The following is an 8,256-nucleotide window of genomic DNA, read 5'->3' on the forward strand; positions in this document are numbered from 1 at the left end:
GGGGGGGGGGGGTGCAATTTATCCTCAAGTGGGCTCCCCGACTACCTTAAATTTTAACTCGAGCAGAACTGGAGAATGTTAGTCAAAAAACACCCTTGAATTGTTCGCCTGGAAATGTGGTGAAATGAGGATAAATTCATCAAACAGACTGAAAATGAGCCACAACTCGATTTTCAGCTGTCCAAATTAATTTCAATGCCTTCTGGAGAAATTTTAAAATTCTCGAGAGATTTAAAATCTTGACGGATCCTCCAGAATCATCGAAAATATTAAAAATCGATTCGAGGAAGTTGATATCAGTCTTAGGACTAATTTACGTAATTTTTAGTGAATAAATAGGTAAGTATTCAATTATTACAAAAAATTTATATTTTTTTAAAAAACATAAATTGCTGGAATTGCCATAGTTTGTCAATTTGAGCAGCTGAAATTTGTATCCGGGGGGGGGGGGGTTCATGCGCTGCTCTTACAAAAAATCACGATCCTGTTCAAATCGTAGACGAACACCTCGAGAAATTACTTCGTTAGAAATGGAATTTTTCAGACATCATTTTGAATAAATGCTTGATATAACATTTTAAAGCTTTCACGAAATTTTAATAAATTTTTTCAAGAATCGTGAAAATTATGGCTTGATTTTCAAAATCGAGCAAAAAGTGTTGAATCACCTGTGTACCTATCATCAATATTTAATGAAATATTCAACACAACATAAAACCACAAATTAAATTTTTTTAAAAATGAACCCAGATCACCTCTAATTTTGAAATCACAAAAATATTCAAACTCAGGGATACCAACTTACCGCGGATTAGAAACAACTTTTAGATGTCGATTATATGTTACTGTCTTCTTCGTACGTTTTTGTCCATTTAAGGCCCCTCTACAAACGTATAAAAACGTAATTATAGGGTAAATTGAAGCTGCGGAGTTCAAATTTACAATTTATTCCATTCAGGGATGCCAACTTACCCAATTAAATCCAAAAACTCATCAACCAAACTTGCAGAATGAAAGGTTTCATTTTCGCATACCTACTCGTATTTGTTTGGTACCTATAATAGTTCTAAGTCAATCAGAGCGGAGATATTTTTTAACCACCGACATGGTAGGTTATCTTTCTCTAGTTTCTTATCATTGTGCAATTGTGCACGTCACCCATGAGAGGACCAAAGATGATATTGCCCCATAATATGATAAAATATTCGACGTTAGATGTCAAATCTTTCACGCGACAGAGTTTAACACGCATACGAAGCAATTTGTTTTTACGATAGCCGTGTGTTGGAATACAATATTTTAGGGGGTTTCGGGGGTGCGAGACGTTTTCGACCTATACGATCGCGTGGGAAGAGTAAACGCTTAATATAGCCTATATGTACGAGTACTATAAGATGGACTAAAATAATGTCAGCGTTGACAAATAATTGGTAAACAGGGTGGATTTGTTGGGCCATTACCAGTTCCTGAGCTAATATCTCTTGTCGAGAGATTTAACGCGTTCTCGATGACAGATTCATTGGCTATACCGCATTGAGCAAACGTTATTATATTCGTGGATACGTGTACTTGGACGTCGAGCTGTACGTGAGTTAGCCTATACCTCTCCTCTACTCACAAGTTTATGACGTGTGTGTATATTTTTATTAGGTAGGTATTCCAATAATTATATAATTGAGAAGACTTAACAAAGCTGTGATAATATTGGAGCCCAGTCGCCTGTTATAGAAGGCTATATTATACGTATTTATTTGTGGTGCCTATTCGTGTGGTATGATCAAAATGTTATTGTTACTCATTTAGAAATAAGTAAGTATGTACTTACATATGTAGATTCGATACTAGTGCTGAAAAATTACTTCAAAGGTCTCACGTCCTTTTTCTACCTTTAATGACTTTAAATTCTACAAGTGTTTAGTACCTAACTAAGTAAGTAATTTTAATTTTAAAATGCTCTTTCATTTGAACAACTATTTGCAACCAAAACTATAAAGGTACATAGTACATACCTAAGTAGTAAGTATTTTCAATTATGATCTGACAAAGGAACCTCTCGAGATGTTCACCTCTGATTTTAACCAGACCGCAATTTTTGGAGAGAGTAGATGAGTATATGTTCTGAGACCCCCATTAACCAAAATTTCAGCAGCCTAACGCGATTTTTCGATTTTAGACGAATTTTTGAAAATTTAAAACAGACCATTTTCGACGATCTTTTCTTTCTTTTAAAAAATGATGGAAATTAATACCATACTGAAATTACATCAACTCTTTCGAAGCGAATTTCGTTATTTCGAGCTATTCTGGAGCCTCCAACTCGATTTTCAATTTCTCCAGATGGCGTGAAAATCTATTTGGATGGCTAGAAATCGAGTTGAGGCTTGTCCTCAATTTGTTTAAAGGACATATCCACATTTGAGCCGATTCGGACACCATGAGTGCGTTTTTTTGACCAGAAAATTTATAAGGGGAAAAATTCAAAAAATCAAAACTTTTCTGTTAGTTAGTATGTACTTACTGTTATCAAATAAAACGCACGTTGAAATTTAAAAACACTTTTTATTAAAAGGAAATCGGAACAATTAAACGTTTAAACAGATTTAAGAGAAAAATTATATACTGGCTATTGAGAAAAGATTTTAAGTATTTATATAAAAAAAAGAATAGGTAAAAAAAAGGAACTATTGGACTTTGGGATAAGAGATGAGGCAATATTTTGAATGAAAATGAAATAAGATGAAATAATACGGAAAAAAACTAAGATTAAAGTATTAAAGGTTAGAAAATAAAATAGGATAAAATAGGTAAGTAAAACATACGTAATATAATGTAATATTATGACATATCGTAAATCAATTCGTAAAATCGTCCGTAACGTAACATAAAATCGTAACATCCCTCCGGGGGTATTTAAAAATTTTTTTTTTTTAATAAAAAAAATTTTGAAACAATAATAAAAAAATTGAAACAAATCGAAAATAAAAGAATGATAAAATCAGAAAAAGGCAGAAAAATAGAAACAATGAGATTGATACAATAAAAGAAAAATTAAAAATCAGAGCAATAAAACATAAGAAGATATAAAAATGATAAAATCGAAAGATAGAAATGATTTTTTTTTATAATAGTCTACGTTTCTTTATATCTGAGGCATCACAACGTGTAAGGTTAATCGAAAATTTGCGTTTCATACCTCTGAGATTCGAATTTTCAGGTGGTGGTGAAGTTTCCATTTGATTTTCATCTATATAGGTTCCACTATTTCTCCTATTGGACGTAGCATTTTATACAGTAGATAGGTATATTTCCCTAGTCAATTGGGAAAATTTCCTTTCCATTCTCAACTTTAAGTACCTAACTTCTGAAGTCAAAGTATTTAAATTTGTGAGGATCTCTAATTGATTTTTCTTCAAGTTGTCCAATTCGATATTTAAAATTACAAAGTTATTATTAATGATCTGGATCTGATCATTGCGACATGTTAAATTTTGTTCTTCCAGCTGAATAACTTCATTAATCTTGGTTTGGGCCAGTAGCATATTTTGTTCTAGTTGACGAATTCTGATCCCATGAACGAAGATTTAGACTGAATTTTCATTTAAATAATCCATTATAAAAAAAAGAATGAGAAATATATACACGAATATGATGAAAAACATCAAGTGAAAATAAAAGTTCTTGAAGCACAGTAAGATTATGGAAATAGACGCACAAAATAAAAAGAAGAAAAAATTATATATCACAGAGTTAGAATTACATTAAACAATGCACAACATAATTGAAAGTGATCGAATGAATTGCGGATAAAATAGTATTAGTATTTATAAGGAGAATTTATCAATTAAGGAAAATTTTGAAAGGATATGACGTTCCTAGAGTAAAATCATTTCCCTCTATTATCAATTAAAAGTAAAAAGAAAAAGTCATTAGTGATTGTCATTTAGATAATTTGAGGTAGGTATATTCGAAAACAAGAGTGTAAAGGTTACATATATAATTTTTTTATCTCCTTGTAAGGTTCCCTACATATGGGACATTTATCATTAATTTGCTTAGCACATGAGATACAGCATTTTGCATGGCCACAAGGTAGGTAGACAGTTATGCACTCCACATTCTCCAAAATTAATCATGACGATCATCAGGATGACGTTTCATGTGGTACATAGAATATAATTTTCCTCAAGTTTTACAAAACAACATGTTGGGCGTCTTTAAATAAACATTTTTTTTTTTCAGTTTTCAACTGCAATGATGTTTGCATCCTTGATTCGTTTATTTACAAAATTCTCGAAAATTTTTAAAAAATTGGCGTCATGGTCAAAAATGTCTTTATTTAAAATTTTTATTTAATTTCCTCTGTCCTGTACCTACCTACTTCTTGGATTATAAATTTTCAAAAGCTTTTGCCTTCTCTCTTTTTTCCGTGTTAAAGTTTCTAGAAAACCAAATCCTTCAAAATCAAATCTGAAAAATTCAAGTATATTAAACCGATTCTCATGTTAAAATGAATAAGTGATGTTTTTTAGGATTGATTTTCGACCAGTTTAATAATTATGCATATTGCATGTATAAGCTGAAACTTGAAAAAAAAGGGGTGACAAAAAATTAGTGGCCAAATTTTGGTAATAACAAACATGATAAGTAAGTATACGTATTTTGTAACTTCAAAACTTGAAAATTCATCAAGAATGGAAACAAAATCAATTTGGAAAAGAATTATTAGGTAGGTACGACTTTTTTTTCCAAAATGCTTTCTTTTTATAGTATACTATTGATGCATGGTATAAAATGTGAGAAAATTATGAGGAAATTCGCGATTTCAATTGAATTGTGAATTTTTTTCACAACTTTAGCAACCAACTTTCAAGTCAATTTTTTTATTTTGGCGAATTCAACAGTTTGTTGCTAAGTTGTAAAAAAGATGTGCAATTCGTCCAAAATTGCGAATCTGCCCCCTGGTTTTTTAAAAATTGTTTGCCCCATAAGAGTAAGTACTTGTATACCAGACACACAGAAAAAACCTTTTCAAAATGTACTTATAAGTTTTCTTGTGCCCTCGCTTCGTTTGGGTGACTTTTTTTTCGAATTTTCTGAAAAATAATTGTTAAAGACATAATAAGATAGTTTCGCAATATCTTGGGTAACTAAAGAAATGAAAATTTTGCAGGTCATTAATCGAATTCTTTCTAAAATTCAGAGAGTAGTCCACAAATCACAAAAATACGAACCTTGTTAGAGACTGCTTGAAATTTTTTTGACGATTCATCTCGTTCTTTATCCAATAAAATTATGAAAAATGAGGCGATCTCGGGGCGGAGAGATGAGATGAATCTTGAAATCTTATGTATGTACCTTCATGGAGAAGAATATCTCAAAAAATCCTCTATCATTTTAGAATAATTATTTTAAAAATTTGGAGACTCGAAGAATTGATTTTTTTGAGGCGGGGGAAGGTGCGAAATTTCATTTTGGAAACACGCGAAAAAAGCACAAATTTTGCTTTTTGGATTTTAGTAGACTTCCTGAAAATTGAATTACTTATCTAGTCTTCTGAAGTTTTATATTGTTTTTGATCATACGTGTTCTGCTATACCTACGTTAACGTTTCTTCGTATATGAAGATATTTTGAATTGCACGTTGCACCAGATCTTTCTCAAAGAATTCGTTATAAAATTCGTCGTGACATTTTTCTCCGGACATTTTCTTCGTTCTCAACCCATGTTTTTCTTGTAAACTGTTTTCTTGCCAATTAATAGTTTTGAGACTTGATTCAAAATTATGTATAGGTAATCAGAGTTTAAATAGCTATGGTTGGTAGATCTTCAATCTTCGATTGAAGCAGTTTAAAGTTTCAAAGATGTTCTATATGAGCCCATATGCTGTACTGAAAAATTAAATAAGTAAAATAAAATCTGTGACTGAGCGACCGATACTACCGAAAGGCTCTCTAGTGCTGGTGGGAACTAAGATGGTTTCAAATTGAGCCATTCTTCACTTTCAATCGTAAGCTGAAGTCGAATCATCATGAATTGCAATCCCCTCATCTCTTCAGGTGGGCTTTTCAAATGATGATTTTGAAATTTCCTTTAAAAAATAGTAGGTAGGTATATGATATAGGTAATAGGTAAATATTTGGTAAGGACTTTTTTTTGTCGCATCCTATCATTCGTTCGCTAACTACGCAACAATGATACCGCAATAAACGTGCAAAAAAAATGTATTCAGTACACTTGGATAATATTATAGCCTCAATGTAATGTGAAGGAACATCAACAGCATCAGTATCCCATAAGAACATTTTAACCACGAGTACCATAGGGACTCAATTGTATACGTAGGCTATACAATATACATATACGAGTATGCTGCGAGTACACGAACAAAAAAGCCAATTTCGTCGTGAATGTGGGATGTGTAAAAGGATAAATTGTCGACAGGCAGCACATTTTTATAATGTAACGTTTAAATTTCATTTCAACGCCGGTTCGCAGCTCACGGCTCGGCTCCATGAAAAATGGTACCGAATTTATATTAACGGAAGCTATTATAACAGCAGAGACGAAACTTTCATCGAAAACCATTATCGTTTGTTTACGTTTATATTCCCTTCGTGCGGTTCCCTTGCCTTCATCTTCATCGCCATGGTGTTATACACAGTAATATGTATGTACGTATCTCTATACTGTCTTATGACGCCTTCACCAACACAAAGTAACTGTAACAGTACTGTTTGTATAGCACCTACTTCACACTTGGAATTCGCTTGCCAGTAAGAAAATGTAACGCCCAATTCGTTAGATAGTAGGACTGTTCGGTTGGGTTTGTAAGATGAATATTTTTAGAACCCCTTTGATCACGTCGTATCAATTTTTTTTATGCTTTCGTTCAATGTATTTGGCTTTCGTCAGAAATATCGTCGTAGCAGACGTAGGTATAGAAAGATTCCTTTGATTTGATGAAGATGATTATTTTGTCTGTAATAAAAAATGCATGGAAATATACGTGCATATAAATGGCACTTGAAGAAATATGTTTGAGTTATTTTATGATAGGAAGGTACCTACTGATGAGTTGAAAGTAATATTATAAACGAAAACTGGTGTAAAATACTCGGATTACTTTGATGAATTCAAAAATTGAATGAAAAAATTGCTCCAGAGCCAAGAATAATAATTTATACATACTTGAGTCATTCCACGTCAATTCGACCAAGAAGTGGTAGGGGTGGGTTGGCGAATAATGAATTTCGTGTCAATCAATTCTCCATTATTTGTTAGAACTTTCGTCGTCGTCGTCGTAGTCGCGCTCCTTTACAGGAGATAGCGTATACTTCCATCTATATCAGCCGGTTTCTAGCGTATCTGATAGTTTCTTTCAGGGTCTTACAGGGAGAGTTGGCCGGTGAGTTTGTTGTTAACATCTCCGATCGTTTCCTCCCTCTTGTAGTTCTTCCTTGAATTTTCCCCTGTACCGCTAGCATGAAAATACCGTTTTCTCGTATTTTATGAGCTAGATACTTTAGCTTTCTGTTCTTTATATCTTCTACTACGACTTTCCGCTCCTCTCCTATTCTTGCTAATACTTCCTGGTTGGTGATGAAGTCCTTCCATGAGATCCGTAGTTAATTTTTTTATACCATAATAAGGAAATTTTATCTAATTTTTTTTCAAGATCTTCAACTGCAGATGTGATCGTTCTTCTTCTTGAAAAAAGAACTGTGTGCTGAAAAAAACTGCTTACGTGCTTGAAAAAAAAAGGTGGCACTGAGAAATAGATTCGAGTTTTTCACAAAATCGATCTCGAGGACCTCAACTTTTTTAAATACCATAACGGAAAAAAATCGAAATCACTTCTATTAAATTTAAAACCAGTGGTTTCAAATAAAAAAATATCATAAGGTATTTTGAAACTATTGGTAAGTAGATATTTTATTTTTTTTATCAGGGGGTTCTCTCATGAATTCGTTGGTTTTTTATTTAAGAAAATTTTTGAATGAATTACTTAAATGAAAAAAAGGCACGAAAAAAAATTATAAATTTTTATTTTCTGTAAGCTGAACCAGGAGTGCGACCAAAAAAAAAATCGGCCAATTTATTTTCTTATTATGTACTTATTTTCTATCCATTTTCTAAAACATTCCCATCCTCCAAAACAGGTCATCTTACAAGTCATGTAAAGCCCAGCAAAAAAGTTACTTAATACTTAGACTTACCTACATATTTGAAGTGACTGTTGTGAAATTCTCAAAAAGT

The sequence above is a fragment of the Planococcus citri genome, chromosome 2 (assembly GCF_950023065.1).
Source record: "Planococcus citri chromosome 2, ihPlaCitr1.1, whole genome shotgun sequence".
NCBI lineage: Eukaryota > Metazoa > Arthropoda > Insecta > Hemiptera > Pseudococcidae > Planococcus > Planococcus citri.